This window comes from Notamacropus eugenii, chromosome 5 (assembly GCF_028372415.1).
Source record: "Notamacropus eugenii isolate mMacEug1 chromosome 5, mMacEug1.pri_v2, whole genome shotgun sequence".
NCBI classification, from domain to species: Eukaryota; Metazoa; Chordata; class Mammalia; order Diprotodontia; family Macropodidae; genus Notamacropus; species Notamacropus eugenii.
In genome coordinates, this window is record NC_092876.1 from 30177319 (window position 1) to 30201566 (window position 24248).

Genomic DNA, 24248 nt, shown 5'->3' on the forward strand with positions numbered 1-24248 from the left:
AAAATTCAGATTACCCCATAAATAATCAAGACAAATTTTCACCATGTGTAATGAGTCCTACCTATCCCATTCAGCCTTCTAGAGTCCTGTGGTTTGAATTTCCCCTGAAAAGGAAATGAGTTTGGTGTCACCAGAGCAGTAATCCTCTCAGCATTCCAGTGAGTTTCACTTGTACCCCAAGGGTGTTTATAGGCCTTTAGCCCTATGGAATTACATTAAGAGTTCAGAATCACCCCAGAAGATAAAGGAGCTTGAGATGTCAGAAGGGTAAATCCCTTCCCATTGAACTTTTGGTGATTGAATCATAATGAAAGCCGAGGTCAAATACCAGGAAATTTGTTCCCCCAGGTTGTGTTTTGTCTCTTCCTGCATTTCCAGCTCTGGGGCTACAAGAGTGATCCTCTTCTTTGCAAGAGGCTGGCTTTCACTCTCTGTGACCTTTTCTTTTCTTTTTTTTTAACTAGAAAGCTACATTCTAGGATCCCCTCTTCCGTTTTTGCTCCCCTCTTTTTCAAGAGGTTGGTCCTATCAAATATTCTCCCCCTTCTCTTCAGAAACTTGGGTCCTGGAACTCTGAAATTGCAGACAAATAAATCTAAAATGAGAACAGAAGAGGAGATACCAAAAATTAGAGAAGAAATAGATTAACTGGAAAGTAAAAAAAAAAAAAGTCTTCCAGAAATTAAAAATGAAAGTAAATGTTTGTTCTTTGAAAACACTGAAAAAATCTTAATGCGTTACTCAATCTGACTAAAAAGATGAGGGTAGAAAATCAAAGCAGCAAAACAGTAAAAGAGCAAGGAGAAATCATAACAAAATTATAAGATTTAAGTAGAATAATCAGAACCTATTATGCTCTGTTATATGCTAACAAAATTGAGAACATAAAAGAAAAAGATCAATACCTTCAGAAATATAAATTATTCAAACTACCAGAAGACCAATATCACTGTGTACAACCAAATCTTAGAAAATGAAATAGAACTAATTGTACTGGAGTTAACCAAAGGAAAAAAAAAATCCTGCTCCCTGTAGATTCACAAAAGAATTCTATTAAATTGTTTTGGACCAAAATAATTTGATTAGAATTACTAAGTCTTTCAAGTTGATTTTCTGTTTAATATTTTATTTTTTCCATATTACATGTAAAATCAATTTTTAATATTTGTTTTAATAAAATTTTTAGTTCCAAATTCTCTGCCATCCTTCTCTCCTTGAGAAGGTGAGTATTATTATATAGATCATACATGTGCAGTCATGCAAAATATATTTTTATATTAGTCACATTGTAAAAGAAAACACAGAAACCCTCTCCCCCACAAAAACAAAGAAATAAAATAAGTTTTTTAAAGTATATTTCAATCTGCATACAGACTCCAATAGTTCTCTCTTTGGAGGTGGATAGCATTTTTCATCATAGGTCCTTTGGAATTGTTTTGGATCGTTGAATAGCTACGTCATTCACACTTCATCACCATACAATATTGCTGTTATTGTGTACCATGTTCTCCTGGTTCTGCTCATTTCACTTCACATCAGTACATCAAAGGCTTTCTAGATCTTTCTGAGTGCACCCTGTTCATCATTTCTTTTTTAAAAAGTTTTATTTTTGACTCAAACACTAGAACACAAACAGAAAATAGAGAATAGAATCAAAAACATATCACAAATTTAAATATTGAAACTTAAACACAAATTTAAAAAGACAAAAAGCATGTCATATGTATAGCAGAACGTAACAGGACTCAATTTATGTAACAATGACTTTTCACTTCAAGAAAGTCTATATGATAAATAACACTTGTGTTGAAAATTGTCCATCTTTTCTTTGCTTCCTCGTGAGTTTTGTTCTTTGCTGTGCACTTTTTTACTTTGTTATTTTTCCCCTCTTCCCAGCCCCCCCACCGAAGGCTACTATAAAGTTTACATATGTTTCTCTATAGCTATAGACATATACATACACAGACACACACACACATATACATATAGAAATATACTATCCCAAGCATATTCTATTCCTGATCTTTGTTTGCGCGAATCTCATTTCCTATGCCTCCTACTTCTTCTACTTTACTTCTACTCACTACCTTGCCCTCCTATTACTTGCCTACCCTCCTCCAAGGATCCCTCCCCTATCCTTCCATTCCCATAAATCTAAACACCCTTCTATACCCACTCTTTACCTAAACCCTCCCCTCCCATCTAAAGATCCCTCTCTTGTCCTCTCCACCCTCCCTATGTGCGTATCATTTTATTTCTTCTGAATGTAGAAGACTTATACTCTTCTAAATGTATATGTATTGTTCCCTCTTAAACCCATTCTTGATGAGCCCCATTTCCTGCTCATCATTTCTTATAAAACCATCATGTGCCATCGCAATCATATAGCACAACTTATTCAGCCATTCCCCAGTGGATGGGCATTTCCTCAATGTCTAATTCTTTGCCACCATAAAAAGAACTGCTATAAATACTGTTGTATATGTAGGCTCTTTTCCTTTTTTGGATTTCTCTGGGATATAGACTAGTAGTGGTATTGCTGGGTCAAAGGGTATGACCACTTTATAGCCTTTGGATATAGTTCTAAATTGTTCTTCAGAACGGTTGAATGACTTCACAAATGCACCACCAGTCCATTAGTAGCTCAATTTCCCCACATCTCTTTTAACATTTATCATTTTCCTTTTCTATCATATCAGCCCATTTAATAGGTATGGGGTGATATCTCAGTGTTGTTTTAATTTTTATTTCTCTAATCATTAGTGATTTAAAGAAATTTTTCATCGGACTAAAGATAACTTTGATTGCTTCTTCTGAAAACTTCTCTTTCATGCCTCTCTTATATGAGATAGTTTATCTTTTTCTACCTTTCCCTCCCCTCTTTTCCCAATGCATTCTTCTTTCTCAACCTTTAATTCTATTTTTTAAAGTATGATTCCATCATATTGACCTCATGCCCATGGCATCTATCTATACATATGCCTTCTAACTGCCCTAATGATGATGAAGAATTTAGGAGTTACAAGCATCATCTTCCTATGGAGGAATGTAAACAGTTTGCCCTTACTAAATCCTACCTCTTTCTCCCTCTTCCATTCTTCATTTGAGATCCTCCTAACACGTTTCCTCTATGTAGACTCCTTCTGATCGTCCCACTAGTGATAAAGTTCTTAAGAGTTACATCTATCATCTTCTTATATAGAAATGTAATTTATATATCATATAAATGTAATTTATATATCATATATATATCATAATTTATATATCATATAAATGTATAATTTATATATATTACTTATATTTATATAACATACATATATAGTATATAATTTATATATATTACTTATATTTATATAATATACATATATAGTATATAATTTATATATATTATTTATAATATAAATATATAAAATGTAATTTTATATATTATATTAAAATATATTATAAATCCCTTATTAAGTTCGACATCATTAAGTCTATTATGATTTCACACTCAGATTATCTTTTAATGTTTCTCTTGAGTCTTTTGTTTAAGTGCCAGATTTTCTATTCATCTCTGGTCCTTTCATCAGAAATGTTTAGAAGTTCTCTATTTCTTTAAGTGTCCATTTCCCCCCAGTTTTTTCCTCGACAACCCTTATTTGATTTTTAAAATAATATTTTTTGCTCTTTTTATCTCTTTCTTTATTTCTTCTAGGAATTCTTGTTGGACTTGTGTCCAACTGAGAAATTTATCTCTTACAACTCTGGTCTCAGACATTTATTAAGACTGTGACCCTTGCAAAATTCTTTGTCTTACTCACTTTCACATTTATAAACTAGGGATTATAAGAGCACCTTCTTCTAGGGCAGTAGTAAATGTCTGAGACTGGATTTTAACTTGAGTCTTCCTGATGCCAGGAGCAGCACTCTATTCACTGCATCATCTAGCCTGCAAGATATGACTACAAACTTCTTAATCTACTATGATTTATAAGAATTAAACTACATGTGTAATTAAGGAATGCATTTGAAAATCACTGATAAGTAATTTATTAGTAGTTTACTAATATTCCCTTTTGATTCATGGGAGATATTTCTTTATCTAAAGACAATCCATATTGGCAGAAAGCATGATCATGGAAGCAAAGACAGCTAACTAAAAGAAGCTTGATTCATCCATATCAAAACAATCCTCTAATATTTGCTATCAACACAATTGGTAAACAAATACAACTATAAGGGTTATTAATATGAATAGTGTCCTTAGTTTCCTAATAACCTGTGACCCATCAAAAGTAATGTAACAATAACAAGGACTTGGAACCAGGGCACTTTTTCCTTTGAACTATGATGACAAGCCTAAAACTCACAGAGACCTTGAGACACAAGATATTTAAGAAAAACCACCTTTCCTTTGATCATACAACCATGAAAAAACTAAAAATTAACAAGTCCCTAGAAATATCTCTGAAAACAGCTATGCTAAACTCCTGAAACTTGAGACAGTACACTTTCTACTCTCCACTCTGGAAGCAGGCCCATACCTTAATAAAAAGCTCAAAAGGCAATAATTGGCTGGGAAAATGAGCGAACTGAGGAAAAAAACAGGCTATAGGATCTTACTTCGGTGGCAAGGAAGATCAAAACATCCAACCAGAAGAAGACAACAAAGTCAAAGCTCCTAACCAGAAGAAGACAACGAAGTCAGAGCTCCTACACTCAAAGCCTCCAAGAAAAATGTGAATTGGTCTCAAACTATGAAAGAGCTCAAAAAGGATTTTGAAAATCAAGTAAGAGAAGTAAAGGAAAAACTTGGTAGAGAAATGAGAGTGATGCAAGAAAATCATGAAAAATGAATCAACAGTTTGCTAAAAGATACTAAAAAAATTGCTGAAGAAAATAACACCTTAAAAATCGACTAACCCAAATGACAAAGAAGTTCCAAAAAGCCAACGAGGTGAAGAATGCCTTTAAAAGCAGAATTGCCCAGATGGAATAGGGAGTCCAAAAACTCACTGAAGAAAATAATTCCTTAAAAATTAGAATGGAGGAAATGGAGGCTAATGACTCAATGAGAAATCAAGAAATTCTAAAACAAAAATAAAAAAACTGAAAAAACAATAGAAGACAATATCTCATTGGAAAAACAGCTGCCCTAGAAAATAGATCAAGGAGAGAGAATTTTAAAATTATTGGACTACCTGAAAGCCATGATCAACAAAAGAGCCTGGACATCATCTTTCAAGACATGCTTTGAGATTGTAGAACCAGAGGATAAAATAGAAATGGAAAGAATCCACTGATAATCTCCTGGAAGAAAGCCTCAAAAGAACTTCTAGGAATATCGTAGCAAATTCCAAAGTTCCCAGGTCAAGGGTAAAATATTACAAGCAACCTGAAAGAAACAACTCAAGTATTGTGGAAACACAATCAAGATAACACAAGATTTAGCAGCTCCTATATTAAGGGATCAGAGGGTCAGGAAAATAATATTCCAGAGGTCACAGGTGTTAGGATTAAGACCAGGAATCACCTTCACAGTAAAACTGAGACAGATGTTAGGATTAAAATCAGGAATCACCTACCCAGTATAATACTTCAAGGGGAAAAAATTGACATTCAATGAAATGGAGGACTTGAAAACATTCTTGATGAAAAGACCAGAGCTGAATAGAAAATGTGATGTTCAAATACATGATTCAAGAGAAGCAGGAAAAAGTAAACAGGAAAGAAAAATTATAAGAGATTTATTAAAGTTGAACTGTGTATATTCTGACATGGAAGGATGATATTTGTAATTCATGAGACTTTTCTCATTATTAGGGTAGTTGGAGAAAACATACATACACACACATACACACACACACACACAAAAGACACAGGGTGAGTTGAATATGAATGGATGATATCTAAAAAGTAAAATTAAGGGGTGGGAGAGGAATGTACTGGGAAAAGGTGAAAGGGAAAAGTAGTATAGAATAATTTATCTCACATAAAAGACACACAAAAAAAGCTTGTAATCTGAGGGGAAAGGGGGAGATGAGAGGGAATGAATGAACCTTATTCCTATGAGATTTGGCTGAAGGAAAGAATAACATACAAACTCAGCTGGGTATGGAAATCTATCTTACCTACAGGAAAGTAGGGAGGAAGAGGATAAGAGGGGGCAGGACTATAGAAAAGAGGGCAAATAGGGGAAGGAGCAATCAGAAGAAAACATTTTTGACAAGATAAAAGGAGAGAATAGAACAAATAGGAGGGGGAGCCAGAATAGGATGGAAGAAAATATAGTTAGTCTTTCTCAACATGACTATTATGGAAGTGTTTTCCATGACTACACATGTATAACCTACATCAAATTGCTTGCCTTCTCATTGAGGGTAGATGAGGATGGGGGGAGGGGAGTGATGAGGAAGTAAATATTGAAAACTAAAAATAAATTTTAAAAATTTACTTTCTTCTATGACCAGTTTGTTGACAAACTCTTTAAGGTGCAGCTCCCTTGGTACAGTAGAGTTGACACTTGGGAAAAGAGAACTGATGAGATTAACAAAGTCCTTTTGTATCCCACTCTCAATGTCCATGTAATCAGTGTCTTGATATCTTATATATCCCAGGTAGTTGTCATCATGACTTTTCTTGGATATTTTTGGAGCAAACCACATTATTAGGATAGATCTGAAGGGGTTCTTCCTCCCAGGTCTGCTTCTCAGGTTTCTGGAGCTTGTAAGAAGACTTAATACACACTTGATATAATTTAATAAAACTTTCTAGCTCAAACCAAACCTTTCTGATTGTATTAGTAGAGATATAAGAAGAATATGTAATTAAGAACAAAATTCATCTGAAACTTCAGAGAATTTCAATTGTTACATCATGAGGGCCTGAATTGGAAAACCAGCTTTTCTTTCTCTACCATTATTAGCTAAATACTTCAAATAGGAAAATCATTTAACCCTCTTCACAATTATCAATGCAATTTTGCAGGTAAAATCTTTATTCCAATTTTAAAAACTGACATATTTCCCTTTAATTTCTTCCTTGTTATTCTTCAGTTGTTTCAGTCATGTCCAACTCTTGATGACCCCTTTTGGGATTTTCTTGGCAAAGATACTAGAGTAGTTTGCCATTTCCTTCTCCAGCTCATTTTCCAGTTTAGGAACTGAGGCAAACAGGATTAAGTGACTTGCCCAGGGTCTCACAACTACTAAGTGTCTGAGGCTAGATTTGAACTCATGAAGATCAGTTTTCTTGACTTCAGGCCTGGCACCCTCTCCACCAAGCCACTAGCTGCCCTCCCAGGAGGAGATTATTCCTATATCATATACACAAATAAAACTGTAAGTCAGAGGAAAATCAAGAAAGATGTTTTGTATTTACATTTAATATTTAATAATATTTATATTTAAGATAACTCAAGTTTCAGTACTAACAACCCATTGTATGCCCATAATCATTAGAATGTGGTTCCATTTTATAATCTGAAGTGCTTTAATTTGCACACATATATACTTCCAAATTCAAGGCCCCAATTACAGACATTTGCTCTGAAAGGAAAATGAGGGACATGATTATGAAGATATGGAGAAACCATAACAAGTAAAAGACTCCCTTAGCTGTATTTTAATTCCAGGCAAAGGTGATAACTAACAGCCAGTTACAGCTCCACATTTTTCAAAAGGTGTCAAAAGTCAACCTCGAAATTATCCAGGTGGGAAAATTTCTTTTTGAGAAAGGAGATAACTCAATGAGAAACCAACTTAAAAGGAGCCTACATTTGCCTTCACAAGGTCACCCTCTCATCTTTCTCCCAAGGATAAACATCAACCTATCTCTATAGCAATCACTCTATCGACTGAGCCATCTGGTGGCCTAAGAGAGTCAAGGATGACACGTAGGTTGTGGGCCTGGGAAACTAAGAGGGTGATGGTCATCCTAAACAGTAAAAGGAAAGTTAAGAAAAAGTGTGCTCATTATCATCACTATTATTCAGTATTGTAGCAGAAATGCTACCTAGAGCAATTAGAGAAAAAAAAGAAATTGAAGGAATTAGAACAGGCAAAGAGGAAACAAAACTGTCACTCTTTGTTTTTTTTTAATTTTTTAACTTTAATTTTTTATTTTTAATGTTCTACAATCACTACAATAAAACTTAGACTTTCCCCTTTACCTACTCCCCACTAGTCCCCTCCCTCCAGAAGATGGCATACAATTCTATATAGGATCTACACATACTTTCCTATAGAATACGTTTTCACTGTAGTCATGCTGTGTAGATGAACTAAAATAAATGGCAGAAATCATATAACAAATCAAAACATAATACACACACACACACACACACACACACACACACACACACACACACACACACACACATGATCTGCTACATTCTGCGAAAGAATTCCATAGTTCTTTCTCTGAGTGTGGAAGGCATTTTGCCTTGAAAGATCATTGGGAAATTTTTTTTTTAAGTTCTTGCGTTGTTACAAAGTTCCAAGTGTAGCAGAAAAAACTCTTGCACACTGTGGTCTCTGCTGTGCACAAAATTCTCCTGGTTCTGCTCCTTTCACTCAGCATCAGATCACAGAAGTCCTTCCAGGCCCTTCTGAAGTCTTCTTGTTCATCATTTCTTATGGCACAATAGTACTCCATTACATTCACATACCATAATTTGATCAGCCATTCCCCAATTGATGGGCATCCCCTTGATTTCCAGTTCTTGGCAACTACAAAGAGTGGTGCTATAAATATTTTTGTACATGTGGGACCCTTTGCCACTTTTATGTTCTCTTGGGGATACAGTCCTAGAAGCGATAATGCTGGGTAAAAGGGTATGCACATTTTTGTAACCCTTTGGGCATAGTTCCAAATTGCTCTCCAAAATGGTTGGATGAGCTCACAGCTCCATTAACAATGAATTAGTGTTCCAACTCTCCCACATCTCCAATATTTATCATTTTCCTGTTCTGTCATGTTTGCCAATCTGATAGGCATGATGTGGTACCCCAGAGTTGTTTTGATATGCATCTCTGTAATCAAAAGTGATTTAGAGCATTTTTTCATATGATTATAGATATCTTTAATTTCTTCCTCTGAAAGTTGCCTGTTCATATCCTTTGACCATTTATCAACTGGGGAATTATTTTTCATTTTTAACACAGTTCATATCATATAAAACCATTCCAACTTTTGGTCAGGTGATATTTCTTTTAAAGCATTCACAATTGAGGCCACAAACGAATTTTTTTTTTTTAACATTAACCAACTGAGACACAAATAATAACTACGTATGCTAACTTCACAAGCCCTTGACCTAATTGTCTCCATACTATTACTAAGAATTAAAGGACCCTAACTTATTGGTGTTGGTCTAAAGTCCTAAGCCTAATAGCTTAAATTTAGACTTAACCTCAGATGTTCCCCTACCAACAATCTATAATTTAATAGATCTGGTATTAAGCTTACAAACCTTTTAACTATAGGAAATTCCCACTAAGAGTAGGGACATTGCAGGGAAACAATATCTCCCGAACTTCATGTCAGTTCCAGGCAGGAGTAGATTGTCAACTTGCCTTCAGTCAGGCTTACAGTTGCCAGATGTCAGTGGAGAAACTGAGTCAGGAGAATCCTACCTTAACCCAGGCTGAACAGCCACTCTTCCACCCTTCCCATGAGATCACTTTTTGCAGTTCATACCAGCATTTCACTGGCTTACTGGCATCATGGATTGGAAACTCAGACCGCCTTTCTTTCTATCCATACCTGGAGTTAGACTCAGAAGAATAGTCAGTTCATAGTCTCATAGAATCTTAAAATAGCAAGTTCCAGTAACCAGGTTTCAGATGGGACTATAATTTCACATTGGCTAAGGAACATCTTTTGAGGCAAGTCTTAAGTGGTTTACATGCCTTTCCATACATGTTCTAGTTCCTGATTAAATAAAAGTCATAAAATCATATTTACTATTAAAACCTTAACTTTTCCATCAGTGCCAAATTTTACCCGAGGTTTCCTGCCTCTAGGAAACTTAGACTAAAATTCTTTCCCCCAAACTAAAGATGTCGCTGACTTAGTCTCAGTAATTAATTCAGTCAATTGTTTTAATACTAATGGCTTTTACATCACTTTGCAACATGTCTAATTTTTCTCCCCATCTCTCCCCTCCTCCACCCCCTAATAACTTACATTCTGATTACCCCTTCCCTTAATGTACCCTCCCTTCTATCACACCCCACTCTTCCCATATCCCCACCCCATCTTCTCTCTTTTCTTGTAGGGCAAGATAAATTTCTATACCCCATTACCTGTGTTTCTTATTTTGCAGTTATATACAATAATAATTCTCAACATTCGTTTCTAATACTTTGAATTCCAACTCCTCTCCCTCCCTCCCTCCCTCTCTACCCATCCCCAATGAGAAGGCAAGCAATTCGATACAGACTAAACATGTGTTGTTTTGCAAAAGACTTCCATAATAATTATGTTGTGTAATACTAACTATCTTGTCCTCTACCCTACTCTATTCCCCCCTTATTTTTTTAAAACCCTCGTTTGACCTTGTTCCTTCCCAAAAGTGTTTATTTCTAGTTACTCCCTTCTCCCATTTGCCTTCCCTTCTATCATTCCCCTCACCCCACTTGTTGCCTCCTCCCCTACTTTCCTGTACTGTAAGATAGATTTTCATACCAAATTTAGTGAGCATGTTATTCCCTCCTTAAACAATATGTGAAGAGAGTAAGCTTCACTTTTTCCCTCTCCCTTTCTCCCTTTTCTCCTCCATTGAACAAGATTTTTCTTATCTCTTTTATGAGTTATAACCTGCTTCATTCCATTTCTCCCTTTCTCCTCCCAGTATTTTCCTCCCTCACCCCTTAATTTTTATTTTATCATTTTTTTTTGTGGATAGCATCTCTTCTTATTCAACTCAACCTACACTCTCTGTCTATATGTGTATGTGTATCTGTGTGTGTGTATGTATGTATGTAGAATCCCTACCTACCCATATACTGAGAAAAGTCTTAAGACATACAAATATTATCTTTCCATGTAGAAATGTAAACAGTTTAGTTTAGAAAGTCTTTTATGATTTTCTTTCCTATTTACCTTTTCATGCTTCTCTTGATTCTTGCATTTGAAAGTCAAATTTTCTCTTTAGTTCTGGTCTTTTCATCATGAATGTTTGAAAGTCCTCTATATCATTGAATAACCATTTATTCCCTTGAAGTATTATACTCAGTTTTGATGGATAGGTGATTCTTGGTTTTGATGCCAGTTCCTTTGACTTCTGGAATATCCTATTCCAAGCCCTTCAATCCCTTAATGTTGAAGCCCCCAGATTCTCTGTTATCCTGATTGTATTTCCACAACACTCAACTTGTTTCTTTCTAATTGCTTGCAGAATTTTCTACTTGACCTGGGAACTCTGAAATTTGGACACAATATTCCTAGAAGTTTTTCCTCTTCGGGTCTCTTTCAGGAGGTGATCTGTGGATTCTTTCAATATTTATTTTGCCCTCTGGTTTTAGAATATCAGGACAATTTTCCTTGATATTTGTATGGAAGATAATGTCTAGGCTCTTTTTTTTTTTATCTTGGCTTTCAGCTAGTCCCATAATTTTTAAATTGTCTCTCCTGGATCTATTTTCCAGGTCAGTTGTTTTTCCAATGAGATGTTTCACATTATCTTCTATTTTTTCAAACTTTTGGTTTTGTTTTTTAACTGCTTGGTTTATCTCATAGTCATTCAGTTCCCTTAACTCAATTATCTTTTTCAAAGAACGATTTTGTTCAGTGAGCTTTTGAACCTTCTGTTCCTTTTGGCTAATTCTGCTTTTTAAAGCCTCCTTCTCCTCACTGGCTTTTTGGACCTCTTTTTCCAATTGAGTTAGCCTCTTCTTAAAGGTGCTATTTTCCTCAGCATTTTTTTGTTCTCCATTAGCGAGCTACTAACTCAGTTTTCAAGCTCTTCTGTTGCCTGATCCCAGTTTAAATTCACTTTAGGGGTACTGGAGGCAGGGGCCTTGACTTCCTGTGACACTATGCCTCGTCCTTCCTCATGTGAAAGGATGGGAGGAGACACCTATTCATGAAGAAAGTAACCTTCTATGATCTTATTTTTTCCCTTTTTTGTGCATTTCCCCAGCCAGTTACCTGATTTCTGAATCCTTCGTCAAGAGTATGGTCCTGTTGCCCCTCCGCTCCCCAGTACCATGTTCAAAGCTGAGGTTTGACTCAGCTGCTCCTTACCATCAGAGGCTTTAAGCTGAACTGCCTGGACATTGGACCCAGGTTGGTTCCCGGCCACTGTAGCTACCTGCAGTCTCCTGTTGTTGCTGCTGTTGCCTAAGACTATTGCTGGAGGAACTCCATTGCCCTCTCACCCAGCTGGGAAAGCTGTCCTCCAAAGTGACCTTTGGAGCTTTCTTTGTCACTTGTGGAGTGAGGAATCTGGGACCCTCCCTGCTGGAAACTCTGTCCTGGAGGTCTGTTCAGGTCCTGTTCCTCCCAGTGCCACGTGGCCAGGGCTGGGCTCTGCTCCACACAGTGTCCTGTGAGATAAACCTTTCCTTTTGGCCTTCCAGGTTACCTTTCACTGGAAACCTCTTTCCTTCTGTTGTTCTGTGGCTTCTGCTTCTCTAGAATTTGTTGAGTCATTTTGTACAGGTATTTTGTGGGCTGTGGGGGAAGTGCTAGAGTATATGCATCCTTCTACTCCACCATCTTGGCTCTGCCCCAACTATCACTCTTTGAAGATGATACGTTGGTATACTTAAAGAATCCTAGAAAATTAACTAAAAACTACTTGAAATAGTTAACAACTTCAGCAAAGTTGTTATGTAATATATAAAGGTATAAAATATAACATAAATCATGAGCTTTTCTTTGTATTACCTACCAAGTCTAGCAGCAAGATACTGAAATCGAATTCCATTTAAAATTACTGTAGACAATATACACTACTTGGGAGTCTACCACACAGAACCAGGAAAAATTTGAACAAAATTGTAAAACACAAATAAAGTCTGATCTAAACAATTATCAAAATATGAATGGCACAGGTGTAGACTGAGCTAACATAACAAAAATTTTAATTCTACCTAAATTAATTTACTTTTTCAATCTCATACCAATCAAATTACCAAAATAATTTTTTAGAGCTAGAAAAAACAATGACAAAGTTCATCTGGAAGCTCATCAATGAAGAAATGTGAAGGAAGGTGATGTAGTAATGCCAACTCTCAGACTGCATTATAAAGTGACAATTATCAAAACGATCTGGTAGTGAACAAGAATCAGAGTGGTGGGTTATTGGAATACATTAGGAACACAATACATTGCAGTAAATTATCATAATCTAGGGTTTGATAAATGCAAAGATCCAACCTTTTGGGACAAAAACTACTAGGAAAATTGGAAAACAGTAACCAGGCAAAATTAACATCTCACACTGTGTACCACATAAGGTCAAAATGGGTACACGAATTAGACATAAAGGTGATACCATAAGCAGATGAGGAGATGAAATAGTTTACCTGTCAGACAAGTCTTTATAGAATCTCATTTTGTGGTGGCAAAGAATTTGAAACAGAGAGGATGCCCATCAATTGGGTGGTATGTGATTGTAATGGAGTATTATTATACTATGAGAAATGACAAATGGAGAGATTTCAGAAAGATCTGGAAAGACTTATAGAAACTTATACAAAGTGAAGTAAGCAGAACTGGGAAAATATTGTACACTCTAACAGCAATATTGTATGACGAAGAATTGTGAATGACTTGGCTATTTTGAGAAATACAATGATCCAAGACAATCCCAAAGGACTCGATGAAAAATGTTATCTGCTTTCAGACAAAGAACTGTATTCAGACTGAAGCAGACTATTTTTTCTTCCTTCCCTTCTTCCTTTCTTCCTCTTTTCTTTCTCCTTCCTTCCTTCCTTCCTTCCTTCCTTCCTTCCTTCCTTCCTTCCTTCCTTCCTTCCTTCCTTCCTTCCTTTCTTCCTTCCATCCTTCCTTCCTTCCTTCCTTCCCTCTTTCTTTTCTTTCTTTCTTTCTTTCTTTCTTTCTTTCTTTCTTTCTTTCTTTCTTTCTTTCTTTCTTTCTTTCTTTCTTTCTTTCTTCCTTCCTTTCTTTCTAGCCTGCCCCCTTTTATTCTATTCTGTCTTTTGACCTTGTCCTTCTCCAAATGTGTTTATTTCTAATTACGCCCTCCTCCCTTTTGCCTTCCCTTTTGTCATTCCTCCCACACCCACTTATCCCCTTCTCCCCTGCTTTCCTGTAGTGTAAGATAGACTTTCATACCAAATTGAGCGTGCACATTATTTCCTCCTTAAGCCAAATGTAATGAGAGTAAGCTTCCCTTTTTCCCTCTCATCTCCTCACTTTTCCCCTCCTTTGAAAAAGCTTTTCCTTGCCTGTTTTATGGGAGATAATTTACCCCATTCAATTACCCCCTTTCTCCTCCAAATATATACTCTCATCTCTTAATTTTATTTTTTAGATATTATACTTTCTTATTCAACTCACTCTGTGCTCTTTGCACGTGTGTGTGTGTGTGTGTGTGTGTGAGTAATCCCCCCAACTAACTAAATACTGAGAAAAGTTTCAAGAGTTACAATATTATCTTTCCATATAGGCATGTAAACAGTTCAACTATAATAAGTGCCTTATGATTTCTCTTTCCTGTTTATCTTTTTATAAGTCTCTTCATTGTTGTGTTTAAAAGTCAAATATTCTTTTCAGATCTGGTCTTTTCATCAAGAATGCTCGAAAGTCCTCTCTTTCATGGAATGACCATTTTTTCCTTTGAAGTATTATACTCAGTTTTGCTGGGTATGTGATTCTTGGTTTTAACCCTATCTCCTTTGATGTCTTGAATATCCTGTTCCAAGTCCTTCAATCCCTCAGCGTAGAAGCTACTAGATCTTGTGTTATCCTCAATGTATTTCCACAATACTAGAATTGTTTTTCCTAGCTACTTTCAATATTTTCTCCTTGACCTGAGAACTCTGGAATTTGGCTACAATATTCCTAAGAGTTTCTCTTTTAGGATCTCTCTCAGGAGGTGATATGTGGATTCTTTCAATATCCGTTTTGTCCTCTGGTTCTAAAATACCAAGTCAGTTTTCCTTGATGATTTCATGAAAGATGAAGAGAAATTGAAACAATCCACTGACTACCTCTTGAAAGAGATCCCAAAATTAACATTTCCAAGAATATTATAGACAATTTTCAGAGTTTCGAGGTTAAGGAGAATATTTTGCAAGCTATCAGAAAAAATAACACAAATTTCACAAACGTAAAGTCAGGTAAACACAAGACTTAGCAGTTTCTTCGTTAAAGGAGGGCTTGTAATATGATCTTCAAGAGGGTAAAGGATCTAGGATTGCAAACAAGAAGCACTTACCAAGCAAAAATGAATAGAATCCTTCAGGAGACAAAAAAGGATACTTAATAACATAGGAGACTTCTAAGCATCCCTGATGAGAAGACCAAAACTGAAAAGTGACTTTCAAATACAAGAGTCAGAAGAAGTATAAAAAGGTAAGCAGGAAAGAGAAATCCAAGGGATTTTATAATATTAAATTGTTTACATTCCAATATGGGAAGATTATGCTTATAACTCCTAAGCACTTTCTAATTATTAGGGCATTTAGAAGCAACATACGTAGAAAGAGGGCACGTGTTCAACTTGACTATGATGGAAGTATACTTAAAAAACTGCAACTAAGGGTGAGAAATAGGAATGCACTTGGAGAAAGGGGAAGACAGAGGTAGAATGGAGTGAATTTTCTCAGATAAAAATGGCATGAAATAGCTTTTACACTTAATGCGAAGATGTGGGGATTAGTGGGGAGCTTGTAAACTTTACTCTCATGAGAACTGATTCAAAGAAGGAATAAAAAACACTCAGTCGGGTATAGACATGAACTGATGCAACGTTAAGTGAGTAGAACCAGGAGAACATTGTACACAATCTTGGCAATATTGCATGATGATCAGTTGTGAATGACTTCCCTATTTTCAGCAATACAATTCAAAAGAATTCCAAAAGATTCGTCATGTAAAATGTTATCCAGTACCAGAGAAAGAACTGATGGCATCTGAACAAATATCAAAGTATACTATAATTCACATTATGATCTTCATGATTTTTTCGCTCTTTGTCTGCATCTTCATTCACAACATAGCTAATATGGAAAAATGTTTTGCATGATAGCACGTATACAGCATGTCAAATTGCTTATTCTCTCAGAGTGAGAGTGAAGTTAAAAAGAGAAAATTTGAAGCTCAAAATTTTTAACATGTTTAAAATTGTCTTTAAATGTTTTTGAGGTTATTATTTTACTTTAAAATGCTACTCTGCGTTACCAGTTCACGCCTATCAGATTGCCTAATATGACAGAAAAGAAAAATTACAATACTGGAGGGCATGTGGAAAAATTGAGATACTGATGTTGGATTTTTGAACTGATTTAACCGTACTGGGGAGAAATTATTATGAAATGGTTATAAAATCATGCATACCCTTGACCCTGAAATGCCATTAGAAGGTCTGTATCCCAAAGAATGTTTCTTTAAAGGAAAGGGACCTACATATACTATTCATAGCAACTCTCAGAGTGGTAGTAAAGAATGAGAAATTGATCAATTGGGAAATGGTTGAACCAGTTGTGGTATATGATTGTGAGGGAATATAATGTACTATAAGTAATTATTAGTAGGATGTCCTCGTAAAAGCCTGGAAAGACTTGCATGAACTGATTCAACGGGAAGTGAAGAGAACCAGGTGAATAGTGCACACAGTAACTACAATATTATCCAGTGATCAACTGTGACCGACTTAGCTATTCCCAGCAAGACAATGATCCAACACCATTCTGAAAGAAGTACTATCACATTTTCACATTGTAGGGTGCTGTGAAACTTAAGTGAAATCATGGAAGGAAGACATGTTGCATACCTTAAAGTTATATAATTAGTTAACAATTAACCACCAAGCCTCTATTTTGGCATTGACTTCATTCCCCACCAGGGGTGGGGAACCTGAAGCCTTGAGGCCACACCTGAGTGCAGCCTTTAGATTGAGTCCATGCTTTACAGAACAAATCCTTTCATTAAGGGGATTTGTTCTGTGAAGTATGGATTCAGTCAAAGGACCTACACTTGAGAACCTAGAGGTCCACATGTGGCCTTGAGGCCACAGGTTCCCCACCCCTGCAGCCTTCTATTGCATTTCTGCTGAGTTCACAAAGAACTCAGCAGAACTTTGATTTTCAAAATACTTTTTGAGCTCTTCTGTGATCTGAGACCAATTCATATTTTTCTGGGTAACTTTGGATTTAGGAGCTTTGACTCTGTTATCTTCTTGTGAGTATGTGTTTTGATTTTCTTTGTCTCCAAAGCAAGATTTTATAGTCTCAGGGTTTTTCTGTTGTTTGCCCATTTCCTCAGCCTATTACTTAACTTTTTAAATCCCAGTTAGGGCTCTACTTCCAGTGTGGAGTGAATCAATCCAGAGACATGGTACACACTGGGACAGGATCCCTGAGCATGGTGTGACCCCCATACAAGAAGGCACAAGGAGACACTTCTCTATGAGCAAAGCAGAATTGCTTTGTAACTCCCAAGAAATATGAGATGTGCAAATTTAGAGACATCTCAATGCCAAATGTTTGAACATTTGTTTGCACATTTGGAGTCACTATTTGTGTCACGCAAATAGTGGTTCAATCTGTGGTAGAGCTTACTGAGTTCATATTGGTCAGATCTCCAAAGTCTGACTCATTGTACTGTACCTTGACCCTAACATAGTGATATCATTTCAGTCTTTTAGAGCAAAGGACAACAATAAACCAATCCACCATTGAACAATATAAGAGTGAGCTCGCAAATATTTAAGGATTTGGGAGGACTGAGTGAGGGGGTTCATGCACACACTCTTTTAACTTCTTCTGCATTATTAGTAATTCCTTAAGTCCAGATTATGAACAAAATAATAAATCAAGCTCTGATTTGTAGTTATCACTGATTTCTTTTTTCTTTTATTTTCTGAATCATTTTAAAAAATTTGTTTATTTTCAGTTTTCAACATTCACTTCCACAAAATTTTGAATTTCAAATTTTGTCTCCATCTTCCACTTCCCTCCCATTCCAGAACAGTTTGTATTCTGATTACCATTTCTTCCAATCTGCCCTCCATTCTATCACCTCCCTGCCATCCCCTTCCCTTCTATTTTTTGGTAGGACAAGATAAATTTCTATGCTTCCATTGGCTATATATCTTGTTTTCTTGCTGCCTGTAAAAAATTTTTAACATTCATTTTTAAAGGATTTGAGTTCCATATTCACTCCCTTCCATCTTCACCACCCACCCTTATTGAGAAGGCAAGTAATTCCATATAGGTTATACATGTGTAGTCATGCAAAACACTTCCATAGCAGTCATGCTGTAAAAGAATAATTATATTTCCTTCTATCCTGTCCTGCCCTGCATTAATTCTGTTCTCTCCTTTGAACTGTACCTCTGCAAAAGTGTTAGCTTCCAGTTACTCCTTCCTCCAATCTGTCATGACTTCTAGTATCTACCCTCTCTTATTCCCTTCCCCCTTGCTTTCCTGTAGGGTAAGATAAAGTGACATACCCAACTGAGTGTGTATATCATTCTGTCCTGATGACAAATCTGATGAAAGTAAGGTTCACTTACTCCCTGTTGCCTTCCCCTCCATTGTAGAACCTTTCTTGCTTCTTTCATGTGAGATAATTTACTACATTCTACCTCTCCTTTTTCTTTCTCTTCTTACATTTCTCTCAGCAAGTGCTTTTATTTTTAGAATATCATCTTTTTATGTTCTGCTCACTCTGTGCCCTCTATCTCACTGTCTCTCTTTCTGACTCTGTCTCTCTCTCCATATATATATATATATGTATATATATATGTATATATATATATGTATGTATGTATACTTATATATATACATACATATACACATAAATATATTTCCCCCAATTATCCTAATACTGAGAAAGGTCTCATGAGTTCCAAATATCATCTTTCCATGTAGGAATGTAAACAGTGAAACTTTGATCAAACCTTATGATTTCTTTTTCCTGTTTACCTTTCCATGCTTCTCTTGGTTCTTGTTTTTGGAAGCCAGATTTTCCATTCAGCTCTCATCTTTTCACTAAGTGTGCTTGGAAGTCCTCTACTTCATTGAAGTTCCTTTATATCCTTTGAAGAATTATACTCAGTTTTGCTGGGTAGGTGAATCTTTGTTTTGATCCTACCTCCTTTGACCTGTGGAATGTCATATTTTAAGTCCCCTGATCTCTTAGTGTAGAAGCTGCAATACTCAAATTGCTCCTTTCTAGCTGCTTGCAGTATTTTCTCCTTGACCTGGGAACTCTGGAATTTGACTTTAATATTCCTGGGAGGTTTTCTTTTGGCCTAGTGCTCAGGAGATATTGGATGGATTCTTTCCATTTCAGTTTTACCCTCTGGTTGTAGAATAACATCTGCAGTATTTTTGTTGATTGTGTCTTTCAGGTAGTCCAATATTTTTAAAAAAATCTGTCTTTGATCTCTTTTCCAGGTCAGTCGTTTTTGTATTGAGATATTTCACATTGCCTTTTATTATTTCATGTTTTTTTGGTTTTGTTTTATGATTCCTTAATTTCTCGTACAGTCATTAGCTTCTATTTACTCCATTTTAATTGTTAAGTAGCTATTTTCTTAAGTGAGCTTTTGTATCTCCTTTTTCCATTCGGTCAGTTCTGCTTTTTAAGGCATTCTTCTCTTCATTGACTTTTTGGACCTCTCTTGTCATTTAACCACATTCATTTATACAGTGTTATTTCTTCAGTATTTCTTTTGTGCCTCTTTTTAGTAAGCTGTTGATTTATTTTGTTTTATGACTTTCTTGCATCACTTTCATTTTTTCTTCCCAATTATTCCTCTGTTTCTCTTGTTTGATTTTCAAAATACTTTTTGAGCTCTTCTGTGATCTGAGACCAATTCATATTTTTCTGGGTAACTTTGGATTTAGGAGCTTTGACTCTGTTATCTTCTTGTGAGTATGTGTTTTGATTTTCTTTGTCTCCAAAGCAAGATTTTATAGTCTCAGGGTTTTTCTGTTGTTTGCCCATTTCCTCAGCCTATTACTTAACTTTTTAAATCCTAGTTAGGGCTCTACTTCCAGTGTGGAGTGCATGCTGTCCTATCCTTCAGGGATTATGTATGTATGTTGTATTCAGAGATACTTCTAGGGACCTCTAAGTTTTCATTTCTTCTAATGTGCTATGATCAACAAGAGGTGTTCAGTACTCTTCTTGTCTGTGCTCAGGTCTGTGAGTGACTACAAGCACTCTTTTCTTTTCAGAAGTGTGAGAAGGATTCTCTCTCCACTGTTGCCACAAGCTCTGCTGTGCCAGTGCTCCTACTTGCCCCTACACACCCACCCAAGACTGCAAGCCAGAACCAAGTTTGAACAAGTCAACAGACTCATACCTCAGTGCCAAGAAAAAGACCCCTGGTATCTCATTCTGACTAGTTCAATTCCCCTTACCGTCTGTTGGCTGAGAGTTCCAGGAAAGGTCCCTGCTGCTGCCAAATACAAGACTCCAAAGAATTATGAAAAGGTAAGCAGCAAAGAGAAATCTAAGGGATTCTATAATGTCAAATTGTTTGCATTCCAACAGAGAAAGATTATGCTTATAAGTCCTAAGCATTTTCTAGTTATCAGGGCAATTACAAGCAATATACACATAAAGACAGCACGTGTGCACGTTGGCTATGATGAAATTATATTTCAAAATAAAGTCAAGGGTGAGAAATAGGAATGCACTGGAAGAAAGGGGAAGACAGAGGTAGAATGGAGTAAATTTTCTCACATAAAATGGGCATGAAAGAACTTTTACAGTGAATGGGAGAAGGGGGTTTAGTGGGGAGCACAGAAAGCTTACTCTTATGAGAATTGACTCAAAGAAGGAATAAAAAACACTCAGTTGGGTATAGAAATGAACTGATGCAACGTTATGTGAGTGGAACCAGGAGAATATTGTACACAGTCATGGCAATATTGCATGATGATCAGCTGTGAATGACTTAGCTATTTTCACAATTCAAAACAATTCCAAAGGACTCATGATGTTATATGTTATCTACTACCAGAGAAAGAAGTGATAGCATCTGAATGCAAATCAAACATACTATCATTCACATTACTTTTTCCTGGTTTTTCCTCTGTGTGTGCATCTTCATTCACAACATAACAAATATGGAAAAATATTTTGCATGACTGCACATATATATAACTCATGTTCAATTGCTTATTCTCTTGGAGTGGAGGTGAGGGTAAAGAAGAGAGGGAGAAAATTTGAAGCTCAGATTTTTACAAGTATGTTTAAAATTGTCTTTACATGTTATTGAGAATATTATTTTGTTTTTAAAAATCTTGTACCACTGCACATCTATCACATTGCTCAATATGCCAGAAAACAAAAATGATAGCATTGGAGGGATGCAGAAAAATGGAGATATTAATGCATTGTTGATGCATTTTTAATTGATTTAACCATTCTGGGGAGAAATTATTTCCAAATGGTTATAAAACCATGCATACCCTTGGCCCAGAAATACCACTAGTAGGTCTGTATCTCAAAGAATGTGTTTTTTTTAAAGGAAAGGGACCTATATATACTATTCTTAGAAACTCTCAGAGTGGTGTTAATGAATTAGAAATTGAAGGTATGCTGGTCAATTGGGAAATGGTTGAACAAGTTGTTGTATGTGATTGTGAGGGAATATAACTGTACTAGAAGTAATTATGATAGATCTGTGCCAAGCCTGATCTCAAGAGTTCTTACATGACTTTTCCAGATCTGGATGACCCCAACTCAAGTACTGTGCTTCTGATTCCCTGGAATTTTCTTTCTGAAGTCAATGACCTCCAAAGCCAGTTCATTTTCCATTTCCACACACACACCATGCGTATATCAGCCTTGCTCCCATCAGTCTCTCTCCAACTTCTTCACATTGTAGGGTGTTGTGAAGATTAAATGAAATCATGGATGGAAGACACATTGCACATCTTAAAGTTATATAAATAATTAACAATTAACCACCAAGCTTCCATTTTGACATTGACTTCATTCCCCACCAGGGATGGGGAAACTGAAACCTTGAGACCACATCTGAGTGCAGCCTTTTGGATTCAGTCCATATTTTACAGAACAAACCTTTTTATTAAGGGGATTTGTTCTATGATGTATGGATTCAGTCAAAGGGACAGACTTGAGGACTAGAGATCCACAAGTGGCCTGGAGACCACAGATTCCCCATCCCTGCAATCTTCTACTGCATTTCTGTTGTGTTCACAAACTGTTCATTGAATGAATCAATTCAGAGACATGGGGCACACTGGAACAAGATCCCCCAGCATGGTGGGACCCCATACAAGAAGGTGCATGGAGACACTGCTCCATGAATAAAGTAGAATTGCTTTGTAATTCCAAAGAAACATGAGATGTGCAAATTTAGAGACATCTCCACGCCAAATGTTTGAACATTTGTTTGCACCTCTGGAACCATTATTTGTGTGACATAGTGGGTTAATCTGTGGTAGAGCATTTTGAGCTTGTATCGGTCAGATCTCCAAAGTCAGACTCATTGTGCTGTATCTTGACCCCAAAATAGTGATATCATTTCAATCTTTTAGAACAAATGAAAACAATAAACCAATCCACCATTGAGCAATACAGAGTGAGCTGGCAAATACTTAAGGTGAGGGGTGGAAGAGCCACGTGAGGGAGCTCATGCACACACACTTTTAAGTTTTTCTGAATTATTAACAATTCTTTCAGTCCAGATTATGTACAAAACAATAAATCAAGCTCTGATTTCTAGTAATCACTAATTTGTGAGGTATAAGCATTCACAACAAAAATCTCACCATGGTTCTTCAAATTCCTTAGACTTCATTCCAGTATACCGCTTCTCACACTGGCACCCTCTTGCCAAAAATACATTTAGAAAATGTTGTCCTGGTTTCCTAAACTCCTCCCCATCCCTGGGTTCTCCTAGGCTATGAACTCAGTGAGCAGGTAACTGGGGTTAATCCTAGAGTGTAAGGAGAAGGAGGGCTATGGGGACCTTGGTCTGTCCAGGTGAAAACATTGTCAGTCTCACTTTCCAACACTTTCCAAACCTGCTCCTCCCTTCATCTCCCTGAAACCCACTACAATCCATTTACTTCCTTTTGCTCGCTCTGTTCCCTCTCTCCTCCGCCAAATTGCAGCCCAGAGGCATATATGTCATGTACTCAATCTGGGGGTACTGTCTAAGTGCACGCTCCAGGACAGAGAATCAGATGACCTGGGTTTAAATCCTAGCCTTGCCACTGGCTTCCCATCTGAACTTCATCTCTGAGTTTCTTCCTCTGCAAAACCAAGAGGTCATAAATGTTTATGCTTGTGATTAATTGTTAAGTCTGTCTTCAAAAACACATTTACAATTTTAAAAGAAAAGAACCCAAATAAGCTTAAAGCTTAGAGGATCTCCAAGGTAGAGGTTCCCAATTCTAAATCCTAAGATCTAATTACTGACTCTTCTAACTCCTGAATTAGATCAAAGTTTAAATGGGTCACATATTGAGCTTGGGGTTAGAAATTTATTTGTCTCACATTTGGATCAGTTCTTCGTTATTGTGAATACTGTGTTTAAAGGAATACTTGGTAAACAGTAAGTGGAGATCACATGCTCCACTGGTGCAGAATATCCCACTGAAGGAGTTCTTAGGGCTCATCTGATAATGCAGTTCTCTCCTCACAAAGGAGCCACGGATGGTCTAGAGAGAGGGAGGGACTTGCTTAAGGTCACAGTCAGTAAGAGATCTATTCTTACCCTTCTTCCCCTTTGACCTTCTATGATCTCAGTTTTACGTCTTGAGACACCTTGCCTCCAAGCCCTATTACTACATCCCTCACAGCTTCTGTCATCGAATTCTGAGACTCCAAACTCCATCTCTGGGCTATGATATCCCATTGAACCTTGCCCATTTTTATTTTTGCTCTCAGCCCCCACTGCACTCATTCCCTCTCCCTCTGTAAACTTCACATTGGGACAGTTCTGGGGCTCAGGGAATGAATGCGTTAGGACTGAAAATGTTGCACAATGGAGCTGAGATCAGTGCCAGGCGACAGCCTCCACCCCCTGGCCCAAGCATAAAAGTCAGGAACAGCCCTATCTGGTCCCCATTTTCGAG

At 36.6% G+C, this 24248-nt stretch overlaps 1 long non-coding RNA gene across 2 annotated transcripts; it reads right to left on the bottom strand.

Annotated features, from left to right (window-relative positions):
* Positions 1-1329: 1329 nt before the first annotated feature.
* LOC140503852 (uncharacterized) lies at positions 1330-12225 on the bottom strand. 2 transcript variants are annotated; one of them, XR_011966892.1, is made up of 2 exons: positions 12136-12225; positions 1330-1621 (listed from the first exon to the last, which is right to left on the bottom strand). It is a non-coding gene; the product is annotated as an uncharacterized lncRNA (long non-coding RNA). The 2 variants fall into 2 exon arrangements; XR_011966893.1 differs by lacking the exon at positions 12136-12225 and adding an exon at positions 11089-12122.
* Positions 12226-24248: the final 12023 nt, after the last annotated feature.